Genomic DNA, 18401 nt, shown 5'->3' with positions numbered 1-18401 from the left:
ACCGTTTTTTACAACCTGGATCTTATTTCTAACATCAAATACGATCATTTACTCACCCAGACTACTTTGGTGTCATGTGGAGTCGATCGGACGTTAAACGGATGTTCTGCTCTCAGAATAATTTTAATGATTTAAGGTACTTGGATTACTTGATTTAATGAATGTATTAGATTACATTTATGGTAAGAAATTCTGCATAAGAAACACACACACACACACACGCTCAGTTATAGTTGTACAGCGATCTGGAATTTTATATTGAAGGCTACATAACGGTTTATAGTTACTTGCAGTAACGTAGCAACCAGCAGTAACGTAGCAACCAGCAGTAAGAAAGACTGGTCACTCTGAATCGTCTTTTCTCATACTCACGAAAGCAATGGCTGTAAGTTTGTTTATTTGATATTTGATGTAATATATAATATAATATGTAATGTTAAGTTTTAGTAACCCTAACCCTAACTTAACATTACATATTATATTATATATTACATCAAATATCAAATTAACTTTGCTTTCGTGAGTATGAGAAAAGACGATTCAGAGTGAGCAGCCGTCTTTCTTACTGCTGGTTGCTACGTTACTGCAAGTAGTTATAAACCGTTACCGTTATGTAGCCTTCAAAATAAAATTCCAGATCGCTGTACAACTATAACTGAGCGTGTGTGTGTTTCTTACGCAGCATTTCTTACCATAAATTTATTGAATCTAATACATTCATTAAATCAAGTAAGTCAAGTACCTTAAATCATAAACATTATTCTGAGAGCAGAACATCCGGTTATACGCAGCGCTCAACTGGAGCTAACTTCGTCCGAATGACTCCACATGACACCAAAGTAGTCTGGGTGAGTAAATGATCGTATTTGATGTTAGAAATAAGATCCAGGTTGTAAAACACGGTAATTATCCTTTAATATGCGATATCATATCCACACGTTTAGAGCCATAACTTGAAATAAATGTTAAATGATGTGTTGTATCCTCAGGCCTCGCTACTGTACGTCTGTAGAGAAATACTCAACTAGCAGCGGTCGATAGTCTTTCTTTTCTTTTCTTTTCTTTTCTTTTTTTCTATTTGATAATAGCTGGAAGCCAAATACTCACAGTAACGCAGTGATACCGACCTCAGACTTTGTTCCACTGAGGAAATCCTAGATGTTGTAGCGTTTCAGTTATATTTGCTTATCATTTTAAAGATTTGATTTTGTTTAATTTAAATTATTATTATTTTTTTGCTTGTTTTTGATTTAATTTATTTTAGTTGATCTTTATAATAAAAAGGGGTTTAAACAGCTTTTGTATGTAGCGGACGTTATGGTTTTAGCTCCTGTATGTTTCATCAGGCACTTAGCAGAAAATACCAACTGTGTGTGTGTGTGTGTGTGTGTGTGTGTGTGTGTGTGTGTGTGTGTGTGTGTGTGTGTGTGTGTGTGTATGTGGAGAGTTTTTTGGAGGGAAATACTCTGTAATCAGTATTAAGAGTGTTATATGAGTCCTGACTGTTGGATGGAGGTTTGTAGCAGCTGGTAATGTTAGTAATATATCCCTCTAAATGTGATTAAACACAGTAAAACATGCTGATATCTGATCTATTAATGATATTAATCAGGAAATGTAAATTTAAAAAATGCAGGTTTTCTTAAAGCTTGTTGTAACTTGTAAAGACGTCAGTATGAAAACATCTGGAGTTCCTTTAGATGAATATTTAGTTATATTATAAAGTTCATTATCAGCTGCTGCAGGTTTCATGGGAATATAAATTATATATTTTGTATTAGTGCAGTTTTTCTATTTTGCAGTGTGTTTAACTCATGAACAGTCATATTACTCTCTGTGGAACTTGGTTTGTTATATCTTTATTTTTTTTTCCAGCGATTTAAACAAACTTGTGTCTTTAAAAGTAAAAAAAAAAAAAAAAAAAAAATAGACAACCAGCAGGGTTAATCATTACGGGTAAACATCACAGCCTGTATTTATAATGTGTATATATATAGAGCTCACGCAGGGCTGCAGTGCATTTTGGGAAATTTGCTGTTTTTTAACTAATGTGAAATAATCTGCGTTTTCAATTTAACTTTTTTTTTTTCTTCAAGCAATAAGAAATCCAACTTTATTATCAGACTGATGTCAAAGTGTTGGGTTGTGAGTGAGGGTCCTGATGTGTTGGTGTATTTACAGACTGATGGGTTGTGAGGGGGGGGGGGGTCCTGATGTGTTGGTGTATTTACAGACTCAGCAGTTTTGCAGCTTATTGTCTATAAATGTACATTAATGTAAATATTTAATGAGACTGTCGATGTTTGCTTCAGTCGACGAGGTTTACTTTAATAATAAAATCTGTTTCTCTCTCTTCTGTTTAACTCTGCTTTGACTCATAACACCGACACCGCAGACCAAAGGGGTTTACATTAAAGGTTTAAAGGTGCAGTACGTAGGATTTTATGGCCTCTAATGAACGTGGCAGAAATGGATTATAATTTTTCTTTAATAGTTTTTGTTACCTTAGAGCAGGGGTGTCAAACATGAGGCCCCTGGGCCAGAACCGGCCCGCCGAGGAGTCCAATCCGGCCCACTTTCCTTCCTGTCTTCTTTTCCTTCCATCTTTCCATCCACCCTTTCTTCCTTCCATCTGTCCTTTCATCTTTACTTACTGTCTTTCCTTCCTTACTTTCTTCTTTCCTTCCTTCCTCCAATCCTTCCTTCCTTTCTTCCTTTCTTTCATCTTTCCTTAATGTCTTCTCTCCTCTTCCTTCCATCTTTCCTTCCATATGTCCTTTCTTCCTTCCATCTGTCCTTTCTTTCGTTCCTTCCTTCCTTCCTTCCTTCCTTTTGTTCATCCTTCCTTACCGTCTTCTCTCCTCTTCCTTCCATCTTTCCTTCCTTCCTCCGATCCTCCCTTTCTTCCTTCCATCTTTTCATCCTGTCTTCTCTTCCTTCCTTCCATCTGTCTTTCACTCCTTCCTTACTTCCATTTGTCCTTCCTTCCTTCAATCTTTCCTTCATTCCTTCCTTCCTTTCTTTCATCTTTCCTTACTGTCTTCTCTCCTCTTCCTTCCATCCTTGAATCTTTCCTCCTTCCTCCCTTCCTTCGATCATCCCTTTCATCTTTTCATCCTGTCTTCTCTTCTTCCTTCCTTCCTTCTTTCCTTCCTTCCTTCCTTTCTGTCATCTTTCCTTAATGTCTTCTCTCCTCTTCCTTCCATCTTTCCTTCCTTCCTCCGATCCTCCCTTTCTTCCTTCCATCTTTTCATCCTGTCTTCTCTTCCTTCTTTCCATCTGTCTTTCACTCCTTCCTTACTTCCATTTGTCCTTCCTTCCTTCAATCTTTCCTTCATTCCTTCCTTCCTTTCTTTCATCTTTCCTTACTGTCTTCTCTCCTCTTCCTTCCATCCTTGAATCTTTCCTCCTTCCTCCCTTCCTTCGATCATCCCTTTCATCTTTTCATCCTGTCTTCTCTTCTTCCTTCCTTCCTTCTTTCCTTCCTTCCTTCCTTTCTTTCATCTTTCCTTAATGTCTTCTCTCCTCTTCCTTCCATCTTTCCTTCCTTCCTCCGATCCTCCCTTTCTTCCTTCCATCTTTTCATCCTGTCTTCTCTTCCTTCCTTCCATCTGTCTTTCACTCCTTCCTTACTTCCATTTGTCCTTCCTTCCTTCAATCTTTCCTTCATTCCTTCCTTCCTTCCTTTCTTTCATCTTTCCTTAATGTCTTCTCTCCTCTTCCTTCCATCCTTGAATCCTTCCTCCTTCCTCCCTTCCTTTGATCATCCCTTTCATCTTTTCATCCTGTTTTCCCTTCCTTCCTCCCTTCCTCCTTTCCTCCCTTCCTTCCTTCCTTCCTCCCTCCCTTCCTCCCTTCCTCCCTTCCTCCCTTCCTTTTAATGAACCGGCCCACATAAGATCAAATTGGGCTGTATGTGGCCCTTGAATGAAAATGAGTTTGACACCCCTGTTTTAACGGATATCCTTTCCCTTCCATCTCCCTCCTTTCCTCCTTTCCTCCCTTCCTTACTCCCTGCCTTCCTTCCTTCCTCCCTCCCTCCCATCCCTCCTTCCTTCCTTCCTCCCTCTTTTCCTTCCTTCCCTCCTTTCCTTCCTTATTCCTTCCTTCTTTCCTCCCTCCCTCCTTCTCTCTTTCTTTCCTCTGTCCTTCTATCCTACCTTCCTTCTTGCCTTTCCCCTGTCCTTCTATCCTTCCTTCCTTCTTTCCTTTCCTCCCTTCTTCCTTCCCTCCTCCCTCCTTTCCTGCCTTCTTCCTTCTTTCCTTTCCTCCCTTCCTTCCTTCCTTCCTCCCTTCCAGTTTGACACCTCTGTTTTAATGGATATCTGAAGCTGAGTGTGTGACTGTAGTTACCTAAATGAGCCACTAGAGGTCAGTGTTGCATTGTGAGGTTGAGAGCACACAGTATGTCTCTGCTCTGAAACGAGCTCATATCACACTCCTATCATTCTGCTTATGATAAACAGACCATTTAACCCTTGTATCGTCCTCCCGGGTCAAATTGCCCCCGTCTAATTCTTCTTCCCTCTTCTTTCCTTCCTTCCCTCCTTCCTCCCTCCTTTCCTTCCTTTTTTCCTTTCCTTTCCTTCCTTCCTTCCTTCCTCCCTCTTTTCCTTCCTTCCCTCCTTTCCTTCCTTATTCCTTCCTTCTTTCCTCCCTCCCTCCTTCTCTCTTTCTTTCCTCTGTCCTTCTATCCTACCTTCCTTCTTTCCTCTGTCCTTCTATCCTACCTTCCTTCCTTCTTTCCTTTCCTCCCTTCTTCCTTCCCTCCTCCCTCCTTTCCTGCCTTCTTCCTTCTTTCCTTTCCTCCCTTCCTTCCTCCCTCCTGCCTTCCTCCCTTCCTCCCTCCTTCCTTTCCTTCCTTCCTCCCTCCCTTCCTTCCTTCCTTGACTGGAGGACAACAGGAGGGTTAAGATATCAACACTTTGAGCTGCTCTCAGATCCTCAGACAGACGTCCAACAGCTCCGTGCATAAAAACACAACAACGTCATGAGGCTCCAGCTAGTGTTTAACCCTCCTAATGTCCTCCAGTCAAAGAAGGAAGGAAGGAAAGGAGAAGAATGAAAGATGGAAAGGAGGGAGGAGGGAAGGAAAGGAAAGGAGGGAGGAAAGAAATGAAGGAAGGAAGTAGGCAGGAAAGGAGGGAGGGGAGGGGAAGGAAGAAGGGAGGAAAGGAAAGAAGGAAGGAAGGTAGGATAGAAGGACAGAGGAAAGGAAAGAAGGAAGGTAGGATAGAAGGACAGAGGAAAGGAAAGAAGGAAGGTAGGATAGAAGGACAGAGGAAAGAAAGAGTGAAGGAGGGAGGGAGGAAAGAAGGAAGGGAGGAAGGAATAAGGAAGGAAAGGAGGGAAGGAAGGAAAAGAGGGAGGAAGGAAGGAAAGGACGGGAAGGAAGGGGGATGGAGGAAGTACAGACGGAAGGAAGGAAGGGAGGAAAGAAGAATTAGACGGGGTCAGTTTGACCCGGGAGGACGACACAAGGGGTAATATCAGGAGAGCAGAGCATTACTGTCTGCTGTCAGGCTGTCTGCTGTCAGGCTGTGTCACCCAGAGAGAAACATGGCTGCCACTTGAGCGTTATATCTTTGAGGTGATAAAGAGCAGATTTGGTGACAAACCCCACATGATCCTGAGAGCTGAGAGTTAAAGATGACATGGAGGTCCCCCCCCCCCCCCCCCCCCCCCCCCCCCCCCCCGCTCAGGTTAGATCCTGCAGGAGTTTAACTTTGTGACCCGTTTCTCTCTCTGAGCCTCAGAACCCATGACTGAAGATTTCATTTTCATCCAGGCTGAGCTGAGAGAAGGTTTTGTGACATTCAGACACTTTTATCTTCAAATGCATCTAAAAAGAAAGAATGATGATAATGGTGTTTATTATATATGAGGTGAATATTTTTACTACAAGCATTTTGAATGGTTGAAGGATTAGAAAAGCACAATACAAGCACAGTCCATTTACCATTTACTGTTGTTTGTATTGCTTGTGTACTTACTTATTTTTTATTATTTATTATTCTTTATTCTTTTTATAGAATCCACTTTGTTGCTGTAACACTAAATTTCCCCATCGTGGGAATAATAAAGGATTATCTTACCTTATCTTCTATTATCCCTCCTGTCATCCTCGAGTCAAGGAAGGAAGGAAGGGAGGAAGAAGGAAGGGAGGGGGAAGGAGGAAGGGAGGAAGAACTAATGGCGGGAGGAAGGAAGGAAGGAAGGGAAGAAGGAAGGAAGGGAGGGAGAGAGGGAAGGAGGAAGGAAGGGAGGGAGGAAGGGAGGAAGAAGTAATGGTGGGAGGAAGGGAGGGAAGAAGGAAGGGAGGAAGGAAGGAAGAGAGGGAGGGAGAAGAATGGAAAGGAAGGAATGAAGGGAGGAAGGAAGGAAGGGAGGAAGGGATGAAGGAAGGAAGGGAGATGGGGCCAATTTGACCCAGGAGGACGACAGGAGGGTTAAATGTAGTACCTTGTAACTTTGGTTTGGAAAGATGCTACAAAGATAAACTTTATTATTATTATTATTATTATTATTATTATTATTATTATTATTCCCTCATTTTGTTTCTTAATACAAACAGAAGGTCAAAGTGTCTGTTAGGGCACAGATTGACAGATTGAGGCAAATGTGAAATTTTAATTTACTGGACTGACGGAGGGGTTTCATACCTATTACATAAAATAATACTGTTTTTAAAACCTTTTGTAGGAGCCAAAATATGTTTGGTTTATGTTTATATTTGCTTCAGCTACACATATTGCGTCACATGCATTGATTGACACATGGGTGTGGTTTCACCTGGGTGGCGGCGGGAGTTGTTGGACAAAGGGAGTTAATAGATATTTTCTGTTGACCGTCACCATCGTCATCATCATCACCATCATCACCATCGTCTTTCATCACTTTATTCTTACAGTCGGGTCACATCAGGGTTTTTATATGTTTGTGGAACAGCTGCTTGTCAGTCCTTTTTGATTTTTCCATTCAAATAAACTGCAGTAAAAACCTCATCTGGACTTCAGTATGATTTTGTGGAAGTGTCACAGATAAGAGCCTACTAAGTCTCTCAGCAGGCTTTTGGAAAAGTAGTCGCTACACCTTTTCCTAGAGTATGAACCAACATTTAACTGTTCTTCCCTCAAACAATGTGAAGGTTGAACTTAATACTTAGTAAAATATGTCCACAGTGAGTCTACATCCTCTACTGAGAGTCCATCCATCCTGTAGATGGGATCGCTCCTCTGCTGCTATTCAGGAGGTTTAGTCCTTCTTTACTTCCTGTTTAAGTTTTGGTTTATTGTAAGAGGTGTAAGATATTTAGGTTGAGGCACTAAGGCTCTCAAATATTGGTTATGTGCATTGACTGTTCAGACTGACAAAACAGTTGGGAGTAAATTTGGGATTTTGTTGCAATATGAAGAAAATTCATTTGACTGAAAGAAGAAGACCGGACTCAATTATGGACATACTTCACATCCTCAGTACTTTATGATCTTCTCCTTCCTCACAAACCAACATTTCATCGTTTTCTCTATAACAGTGTTCAGGTGAAGCCTTTCAGTATAAAAGTACACACGTGTACTGAATGAGATGATAAAGTCCCATAAACTGTGTAAAAGCTTCTCATCGTGTTAACACCAAGCGTTTAGAGGAGGATTTCTCTTCTATGATGGATCACCTTGACTTCTACGTAGTGTCGAGTATTGAGTTATTATCCTTCCTTCAGGTCCTTCACTCTTCAGCAACACTCCATCTCTTCTTCTTCTTTCTCTGCTGTAACCTTCTCTTCTCTGTCATTAGTTCTTCCTGTCCGTCCGTTCTCAGCTGGCCTCGACTGCTCCACAGTAACGTTTTATTTTGGTGAGTTTTATTATAATGTGTTTAACTCTTTGATTCACAGCTCCTCATCGACAGCATGCCACGACTAAACACCGTGAGGACAGTTTTAACCCTCCTGTCGTCCTCCCGGGTCAAATTGACCCTGTCTGTTTCTTCTTTCCTCCCTCCCTCCTTCCTTCCTCCTTTCCTTCCTTCTTCCTTCCTTCCTTCTTTCCTTCCTCCTTTCCTTCCTTCTTCCTTCCTTCTTTCCTTCCTTTCCCTTCTTCCTTCCTTCCTTCTTTCCTTCCTCCCTTCTTCCTTTCTTCTTTCCTTCCTCCTTTCCTTCCTTCTTCCTCCCTTCTTCCTCCCTTCTTCCTTCCTTCTTTCCTTCCTCCCTCCTTCCTTCTTCCCTTCCTTCCTTTTCATTCCTTCCTCCCTCCCTCCTTCCTTCCCTTTCCTCCCTCCCTCCTTCCTTTTTCCTTCCTTCCCTCCCTCCCTCCTTCCCTCCCTTACTTCCTTCCTTCGCTCCTTTTCTTCCTTCTTCCTTCCTTCCTTCCTCCCTCCCTCCCTTCCTTCCTTCCTTCCTTGACTCGAGGACAACAGGAGGGTTAAAGGCAAATTAAGGAACTTTTATCACATCTGGTTGTTTAACACATGAAATATTAGTTTTATTACCAAAAATACACAAACACAGAAACACTTCAAACCTAAATTAAAACATTAAAGGAATGCGTTAGTAATATAATTCAATTACACCGTATGACTTTTCTGCTCTGACATTTCCATCAGACTCAGGAGCTCAGGTGTAATTAATAACCTCCATTAATGATGCTGTAGTGCCTGAAGGTGTGTCAGTGTCAGGGCTGTGACTGTGCATGCTGCCTCTCTGGGACATCTCACTGGAACAAAGCCAATTCATTAATACCAACTGTAATAAAAATCATTTATTCAGTTAGAGCTGCAGCTCCAACCAGTTAAACAAGTTAACCAGTCTGCTGTTAGTTAACCAGTTAAACCAGTTAACTAGTCTGCTGTTAGTTAACCAGTTAAACCAGTTAACTAGTCGACTGTTAGTTAACCAGATGACCAACCAGTTAAACCAGTTAACTAGTCTGCTGTTAGTTAACCAGTTAAACCAGTTAACTTATTAACTTATTAACGACCTGCAGGAATACCAAGGTAAGAATAAATGACACATCCTAAGCACTGATTGGCTGGTGTGTGGTGACGTCAGAAGCAGGAGAGGCTCACGGTCATAAACATCTAGTCACGTGTACTCTGAGATGCACGTGCAGGTCAGGAAATGACGTAAACGGACCGTAGATGGTTTGTTATTTGTGTTATTACGTTACGTGTTGGACTAAATACATGTTGACATATTGAGGAAAGTATTCCGGTTTTATGGAAACGGATTTCATATTTCACAAGAATGGATACTTGGCGAGCTGTACAGAAAGTCCTGAGTCATAAGATGATCGTTGTGGATAAAGGGAAGACTTTGAAGGTATGTAGCATTATAGCTGTTAGCTTACTTTAGCTGAGTGGCTAGCCGAGCTAACCGCTAATACTATTACAGCTGTGAGCAACCATATAAGTCGTGGGTGGTCTTGAATGAATCAGGAGAATCTAAGCTTTCTAACAATGTACGGCATGAATATATATGTTTAAGGGTTGGTGTTTAAAACATTCAGAAGAACGTGTTGCTACCTCCCAACTTCCGGTCTGTCCCGTTAGCGGAACAGCGTGTTTTAAGAGGTTAATGTAGCTAATTTAGTTAGCGACATCAAATATAGACTATGATAGCAGTTTATTAGAGCATTAGACATCTTTATGTGTATTTTTTTGGTCTGATTGACAGCTCAAAATCCAAATATATCTAGTTTACTATCATGTAGAAACTTAAAATGTTCATATTTGAGAAGCTGCAGCCACTTAATGTAGCTAATTTAGTTAGCGACATCAAATATAGGCTATGATAGCAATTTATTACAGCATTAGACATCTTTAAGTGTATTTTTTTAATTTTTATTTTGTTTGATTGACAGTTCAAAATCCAAATATATGTAGTTTACTATCATGTAGAAACTTAAAATGCTCACATTTGAGAAGCTGCAGCCAGCTAATGTTTAGACGTTTTACTTAAATTAATATTTGATAATTAAAATAGCAGCAGATTGATTTTATAACTGATAATTTCATATAATTGATAGTGCTCCAATAATTCACAATAACTAACAGCTGAAATGTCAGACTGCTATAGTGCTCATGTTTAGTTGTTAATTACAGTCTTTCCTCCCAGTAACAAACAGGAGAGAGGAGGGGGGGTCCCTCTTCACCTTTTCAAGTATTTTTATCTTTTATAATGACCAGACTTAAAATAGGGTTTCCTGGAGATCACCATGGTTACCTTATGAACCAATCTACCAATCTCACTGCTGCTGCAAGATGATAACATAGCATGAAAAAAAGTTGCGGTGGACCACACACACACACACACACACACACACACACACACACACACACACACACACACACACACACACACACGGGCTACTGTAAATCACTCTCACAACATAACAGATATTATGTCACTGCGGTGTCATGTTGTGCAGTGATGACACAGCTCCATGAGTCATCTCTGTGTGTGTGTGTGTGTGTGTGTGTGTGTGTGTGTGTGTGTGTGTGTGTGGTTGTCGGGCTGGATTATATGAATTTACAACCGTATGTTTATGTTTCTAATAATATGTTGAACATCATGTGTGTGTGTGTGTGCGCGCGCGCGCGCGCGTGCGTTCGTGTGTGCTCAATGAAGGATCAGGACTGTGTGCGTCTGTCCGGTAACGTTAACGCGCGCGTCATGTCACCGATGATGACGACCTGTAACGATCAGTGGCGCTGCGGACCACTACCTCTACTACCCCCCCCCCCCCACACACACATGCACACGCACACGCACGGTCTCCCTCTCCTGTCCATTAACCCACTCTATCTGGAGGCTTTCCATTCGCCTGATCCTCTTAAACTGATGTAGGCTTCCCCGCTACTGCTGCTGCTGCTGCTGCTGCCTACGCACGACTCTCCCTCCCGGTACCGGACACCGAGCACATACGGGACTGTGGACGGTCTTATTCACTCAACGACAAGTTTTTTTTCTTACAGCTGCACCGTGCGGAGAGAAATAAATGCGCACATAGAGATAGAGATAAGAAGAAAACACCACCAACATGACGGAGGCGGTGGGCTGGAGAGGCTGAGAGATGCAGCGCTGATTGAAGAGACAGAGGGGATTCCTGCAGAGGCGCGAGACGCGAGACGAGGACAAACTTAACCCCCCCCCCCCCCAAAAAAAACACCAGCATGATTTTCATCGTTTCTTCCACCACGGGATCACAGTGTTCACACAGCTCTCTATACTGTGATAACATCCTCATAGTCTGATAGTTTATATCTGCGGCTGTCAGCACCGGGGGACACGGAGGATTCAACATTCACTACCCCCCCGACCCCCCTCCCTCACCTTTTATAATGTGTCGTCCTTTAAACTCTATATAATATATTTGGTGTGGTCGTGGTAGTGGTCGTGGTCGTGGTAGTGTCGCTGTGAAGCCTGGGTAGCAGTCTGGTTGGATCCTGGACTAACACATCGCACCATGCGTCACTCCAAACCTGCCGGGATATGAAACATCGCTCATCATTTCAAACAGCTTCTCTCTCTTTTTTTTATTTTTTATTTTTATCAAGAGAGTGATATTTCTTCCTTCCTCCTATCATCCTGAACAGTTGAAGTAAACTTTTCCTCCCCCCCCATCTCCATCTCTCTCCCTCTCTCTCTTTGGTGGCTCCTCGGTAGGATTTCCATGAAGCGACGCATCGGGTGATTTATACTTTTCTTTGGGATTTTTTTTTGTTGCTGTTTGTGTTCATCAGGACATCATCAGGACATCATCAGGACATCATCAGGACATCATGTGGACGCCGACAGAGGACGAGAAAATAGGAGTGGGTGAGTAAACCAGTGATGTGTGTGTGGATGTTGATGTCCAGTGAGAGACAGTATTTATCATCGCTTCACATCATTAGACTGTATTTAATATTTACTGGGTTTTAAAGCTGATATTTGACTATTTTATATGAATTCTGTTGCTTCAGCATTAAAAAGGACTCTGTGTTGTATCATAATGCGAAGTACAGAAAACAGCCTGTGTAGTTGTTCTGAAGGGACGCTGCAGGGAGTTTATAACATCGTATGTTTTTATTATATCACATAAAACACTCCAGAGAGGCCTTTTACTGACCTGATGGTACTTCATATTATGCAGGTTTTCATAATCCCTGTTTGTGAGTGTGTGTGTGTGTGTGATAAGGTCTGTGGTACTTGACACATACTCATAGGCTTCCCTTCATAATGTGCACATCATTTAGTAATATTGTCTCCAGTGTGTGTGGAATTAGGGGAAAGGCCATCATGGCTTGTTGAAATAAGAGGCTGTGCAGTATCTGTGGATGTGGATATTTATAAAATGTATGAATATAGAAGCGGTGTAATGAGGGCAAAGTGAAGTGTATGTGCTGATGGGAGGGAGCAGGGCTCTGTATGTATGAGGTCTGTGTTAATGGACAGTGCAGGTAACTGAGACCTCACAGCACGGCAGCAGTCATTTATCAGCCTGTATTATATTGCAGTATAAAGAGAGTGAATGTTTTCAGATGAGAGTTGGTGGTTTAAGGGCCATTAACCAATGATCCACAGTTCAATTATTCTCTGCCTCCCCCTCTCTCTCTGAGTCTCCTGCCTGTACACCCCCCCCCACCCCTCCACCTCCCTATCTATTACTGCACTCAGTCCTCTTAGACACTGTGGCTGATGCCTATTTTGTAACACTGCTGTCTGCTTCCTGGTGCCTGTGTCTACTGTCATCTGTGTCTCTGTCCTCTTGTACTTTGCTGAGTTGGTATATTTCAGTTTGTTGCACCTGCTGCAGGTTTTCTCAAGATGTTTTTCTTCTGTGATCTTGTTACTGACTCGTAGTCAAAACTCAGTCGTCCAGACAGCCTCTCTCATGAACGCTCTTTTACTGATTTTAAAGGAAGATACAGCTTCTTACCAATTAATACCAAGCAGGTAGCTCCTGGTCTGAAAAGTGAAGCCAGCGTGGAAGTGACTCAAAGCTGCGTTGTCTTTAATCACCAGCAGGGGGCGACTCCACTGGCTCCAAAAACAGAAGTCTGCTTGTATAGAAGTCTAATGAGAAAATGAGTCTGCTTCTCTCTGGATTTGTTTACAGTCTCAGTCGCTTGTTTCAAGTCTTCTTCAACACATTTTGTAAATGAAGGCCCCATTTAGAGTAAAATAGAGGATAAAGCAGCGTAGGTTTTAGGGTGTGGCTACCTTGTAACTGCTGTAGAAACATGGTGGAGGTTTCTGGCACTACGTCACCTACTTCCATAGTGAATGTATAGGCGTCTATATCGGATATTTAAAAATAGAAAAAATACCTTGTGATTGGTAATGGCTGTAATGGCGGCAAGATCTGTAACGTAACCTCAGATTCACAGAGTTTATTCATAACTGTAGCCGTCGTTCATTGCTCAGTTGTACTCAAAGACCCTCTGAGCAGTCGGATGTTAAATACATTTAGTTTTATTGGTTTTAAGCCCGTTTTTCATTAGAAAAGAAATAACATTAGCATTATCACAGTTAACAATGCACCATGCTAACCAAGCTTGCTGCTAGTGTTGGGGTTACTTCCACCCTCTCGTCCTCTCTCTATGGTCACTTCTGGCTCCAAAAATCAAAGAAAGTCGAGGCTTCAAAACTGGAGTACACAAAGTAATAGGTGACGTCACAGTGGCTGCATCCATTATTTATTTTACTGACTACGGCTGATAATACTTCCCCAAACTTAAAATCCGTCCTCCACACTGGAACTCATTGGGATCATTGTTATGTAGCACCATGTTATTTGTAACTGTCATCCTTCAGAGAGTGATCCAGGCCCAGGTCAGGTTCAATCAGTCCAGTCCTTTAGACGGTGATCTCACCCACAGTCTGGTTTTATTGGGTTTATACCCCGAAAACATCAGAAAATGATGTCATGATCCCCTCCAGCCTCTTATTCCAGCTGTGGAACCAGTCAAGATGAAGTGATCCACATAGTTTTTTGACTGATGGGGAAACTGCTCCAGTGTGAGCGGAGGGAGGGAGCAGCGGCTCTGTGACAGGAAGTCAATGTGGGGAATCATGACTCCAGCACTCTGTTAATTGGAAAGGGACATTCCCTGAATTTGAATGAGGACTGTGATTTTTTTTTTGATACCTTCAGTAGTAGCGCCTTGTAACACCAGCTGTGGCTGCAAGCTGAGGCTTCTTGATTTACTCTGCTAGAAGCCTTTTAACATCACAATCAGGATCACAGCTTAAAAAAGTTTCACAGACATGATGAAAGGAAAACAGCTGTAATCTGACTGTGTTACCCTGTGTCAGTAAATAGTCACATAAAGCATTTCACTATGTTTTGTGATTGTTGATGCTGCAGTCATATAACAGCATCCTCACAAAGAGAACGTCTGCAATTATAGAGACAGCCATGTTGCTGTATTTGTGAGCTTATATATCCTCAAGTGAATCCTCTGAAACTACTTGGTTTTTTTGGGGGGGGTTTTTAAAGATTTTTTTGGGGCATTTTTTTGTGTTTTTTATCTTTGTTTGACAGTAAGTGGCATAGAGGCCGACAGGAAACGGGGATAAATGAATTGAACCAGTGATGCTGCCGTTACGTGGCATGCGCATTAACCACTCAGCTACCAAGGTGCTCCAAAACTACTTCTGTTTTACTTCAAAACATGACTAATTTGTGATGTTTGACACTGTGCGTTGCTATGAAAACGGTCCTTTGTATCCGTGTGTGTTGTGTCACGTTGCATCGCTGTGAATTGATCAGTTTTATAACATTTACCATCAGACATCAGGGATTCTCGGTCTGGTTGTTCTGATCTGACTTTAAAAGGATGCTACGTTGGGGTTTCTCATTGGGACCCTCACCTAGAAACATCTGTGTGACGTCATCATGTTATTCTCAATCATACTTTCCTTTGTCTTCACAATGACAGTAAATCATTCTCAGCATATCAGAGTCAAGTAAAGACCGAGCAGGAACACAAAAGATGAAAGCAAACAGGTAATCTTTAATCTTCCATAATAAGAGGAATGACAGTTCAGTGTCCATAAATCCTCAAAATAACGTGCTTTGAACCTGGAGAGTCACGTATCTGTTCAGTGTTTCCATGTTAGTGTATTTTGTGTCTTTTGTTAAACCAACCATTTGTGTTTCCACTGGATCAGGCTTTGCATACCAAGGCAGGGAGAGTGGTAACTCATAGAGGCCGCCCAATGGAGCTGGGATGACTAGTGCCTGGTTGTAGAAAACAGCTATTCAGATGGATGAATGCAGCTTTGTGGCTCCCAGAGAGGCTCCTGAATGCAGCTTCACCTCCCCCAGGGCTGTTCAGCACTGCACTGAGTTCTCACACTCACACTGAACACTGAACATAGATGGATAGACAGAGTGAGAGAGAGAGAGAGAGAGAGAGAGAGAGAGAGAGGGAGAGAGCAAGAGAGAGGGAGATGGAGAGACGGAGAGAGAGAGAGAGAGAGAGACGGAGAGATAGAGAGAGGGAGAGGGAGAGACGGACAGAGATAGAGAGAGGGAGAGAGAGAGAGAGAGAGAGAGACGGAGAGATAGAGAGAGGGAGAGGGAGAGACGGACAGAGATAGAGAGAGAGAGGGAGAGACGGACAGATAGAGAGAGTGAGAGGGAGAGAGTGAGAGAGAGACGGAGAGATAGAGAGAGGGAGAGAGAGAGAGACAGGGAGAGAGAGAGAGACAGGGAGAGAGAGAGAGACAGAGGGAGAGAGAGAGACAGAGAGAGACAGAGCGTGAGACAGAGAGAGAGAGAAAGAGATATAAAGATAGACACAGAGAAATGATCAGAGATTCCAGATAATTATATTTCATTTTAAGATTTTATCAGGTTTGTAAATCAAAGTAACGTTCAAAACTAAACGTGGACGGAGCTCGGACTCAATTATTCAAACAGACACACATGGGACTGGAAACATTCATAGTGGAGATAAAACCTTAAAACACACACAGCAGGGTTTACCTCTAAATATAAGAGTCTGTAACAGCACAGAGACTTTGATAGGTGATTAAAAACAGTCCTGAATGACACTGATTTCACTGTTAGCAACCCAGAAACACCCAGTGAGCCTGATTCCTGATTCCTGGTCAGCAGCACAAACACACACACACACACACACACACACACACACACACACACACACACACACACACACACACACACACAGCACATTTGTCACTCAGGGCAGGCAGCAGTGATAAATGTGGGTCACAGTGGAAGTGACAGCTGTGCACAGGTCGTCTCTCATATGTCAGGAACTGCACCTTTAGTTTTCTCTGCTGTTTTTATCCTCTGACTGTTTGAGTTTGACTTCTTTAATTTGAAGCAGCGTTTCATTCTGCTGCTGCTGCTGCTCATCTGTCTCTGTTGTGTCTCTGTTGTGTCTCTGTTGGATCTCTGTTAGATGATGGAGAGACCGGTCTGACGTCTTTAAGCTGTAATTACATTTCTTATAGAAGTCATTTGTTTCTCGTGTCGATGCGTCAGGCTTAGCGTGATCCATCAGATGTCATATCTCAGCTAAATCTCAAACATTTCTGCTCCTTTTCTTATTTTACTGATATATTTTTATTAGGGCTGTCAAACGATTAATTTTTTAATCGTGATTAATCGCAGAATTTCCATAGTTAATCACGATTAATGGCGTTTTGAATAGCATGTTTAAAATCCTGTTATTTTCCATTTGAAGGCAGTTTTAAGCCCATAATGTAAAGCATTTCTTACCAGAGTGTCTTAACTGGGAATCAATCACGGCTCTGCTGCGACTCCCACACTCCAAAATGCGATTAAAAAAAACGCGTTATGGATTGCATTAATCTAATCGTGATTAATGCGTTAACGCTGACAGCCCTAGTTTTTATATGTTACAGCTTGATTCTATCGGAGATGATCGCTGCCACTCGCATCAATGTGATTGTGATCCCACTGGGTTATCCTATAATAACCTTGATCTTGTTTTAACCTCAGTATTGCCACACTTCACGTTAGCAGCTAAGAGGCTATTCATGTCACATTAGCTAAGTGAGTAGTGTCCTCCATTCCTCACTGTGACGTCCTGAGTGGAGACTGCAGAAGAGTTAAAGATAAATAACTCTGTCTCCAACCATAACGGTAGTCTGTGTTTTTACACGAGAGTAGCAGCCACTCTCTAATCCCCTCTTACATTATAATGCTATTATATAATCATTATATCAGTGGTTTAAAATCATCTTCAAATGACAATAATATAGTTTATTGTCATTATTTCCGAGACAATATATCGTCCAACAGAAGTAGTTATCATGACAGGTCTATAAAAGACTCGATCATAAAACAGAAAACACAACTAAAACAGACAAATAGAGAAATCATTTAACCAGCACAAAAATCTAATAAAATAAATAGGGCTGTCAAACGATTAATTTTTTTTAATCGCGATTAATGGCGTTTTGAATTGCATGTTTAAAATCCTGTTATTTTCCATTTGAAGGCAGTTTTAAACCCATAATGTAAAGCATTTCTTACCAGAGTGTCTTAACTGGGAATCAATCACGGCTCTGCTGCGACTCCCACACTCCAAAATGGTCCTTTGGTGGAGCTGAGGCTGGCTTGGCTGCACCTGGGTGTTTAGCGTGGAGGTGCTAACTCAAACTCCACGTACTCCAGTGGTAGTTAAACTCCGTTTGACACAGGTTGCATTTTACTTTTGACTTGTCAACTGAAGCGTCTGGAAGTGTTTTAAAGTTTAACAAGCCGTTCAAAAGTCCAGTAGCTCTCTTACTTTCCATCAGCGCGGTAGGTTTACTGCAGGAGGCCACTTCAAAGCATAGCGCTACAGCTAGAGGAGCCGTCTACGGGGGAGTAGAAGGGACAAAAAGGCTTGCAACATTGAAATGTGATAAAAAAAAATTAACGTGTTATGGATTGCATTAATCTAATCGCGATTAACGCGTTAACGCTGACAGCCCTAATAATTACCAAATCAACTAAATTTGAGCAAGTCAACAAAATCGGGCTGTTTTTAGTTGTGCTGCTACTACAGTAATTACGGTAGCCTAAAGACACTTGTTTGGGTTTGATTGTGCTGCTGTAATTACTGTATTAGCAGTGCAACTCAATTTAAAAGAGGGATAGCTTGCTCAGACTGTGTGGCTGTGCTTATTAAAGGCTCGCGGTGGGAGAGTACCCGTGCTATTTAAATGATATAAAGAGAGAGGGAGGAAACAGGAGGAGGAGAAAATCTAGAAGAAAAAAAACCCTGAAGAGGAAATCTGTGAGTAATAAAGTTTAACGATAATGAATTTACATGATAAAGGTTTAGTTTAGACCAGAGGTGTCAAACTCATCTTCATTCAAGGGCCACAAACAGCCCAATTTGATCTCATGTGGGCCGGACCATTAAAAGGAAGG

The sequence above is a fragment of the Scomber japonicus genome, chromosome 3, assembly GCF_027409825.1.
Source record: "Scomber japonicus isolate fScoJap1 chromosome 3, fScoJap1.pri, whole genome shotgun sequence".
Lineage (NCBI taxonomy): Eukaryota > Metazoa > Chordata > Actinopteri > Scombriformes > Scombridae > Scomber > Scomber japonicus.
This window is presented reverse-complemented; position numbering follows the sequence as displayed.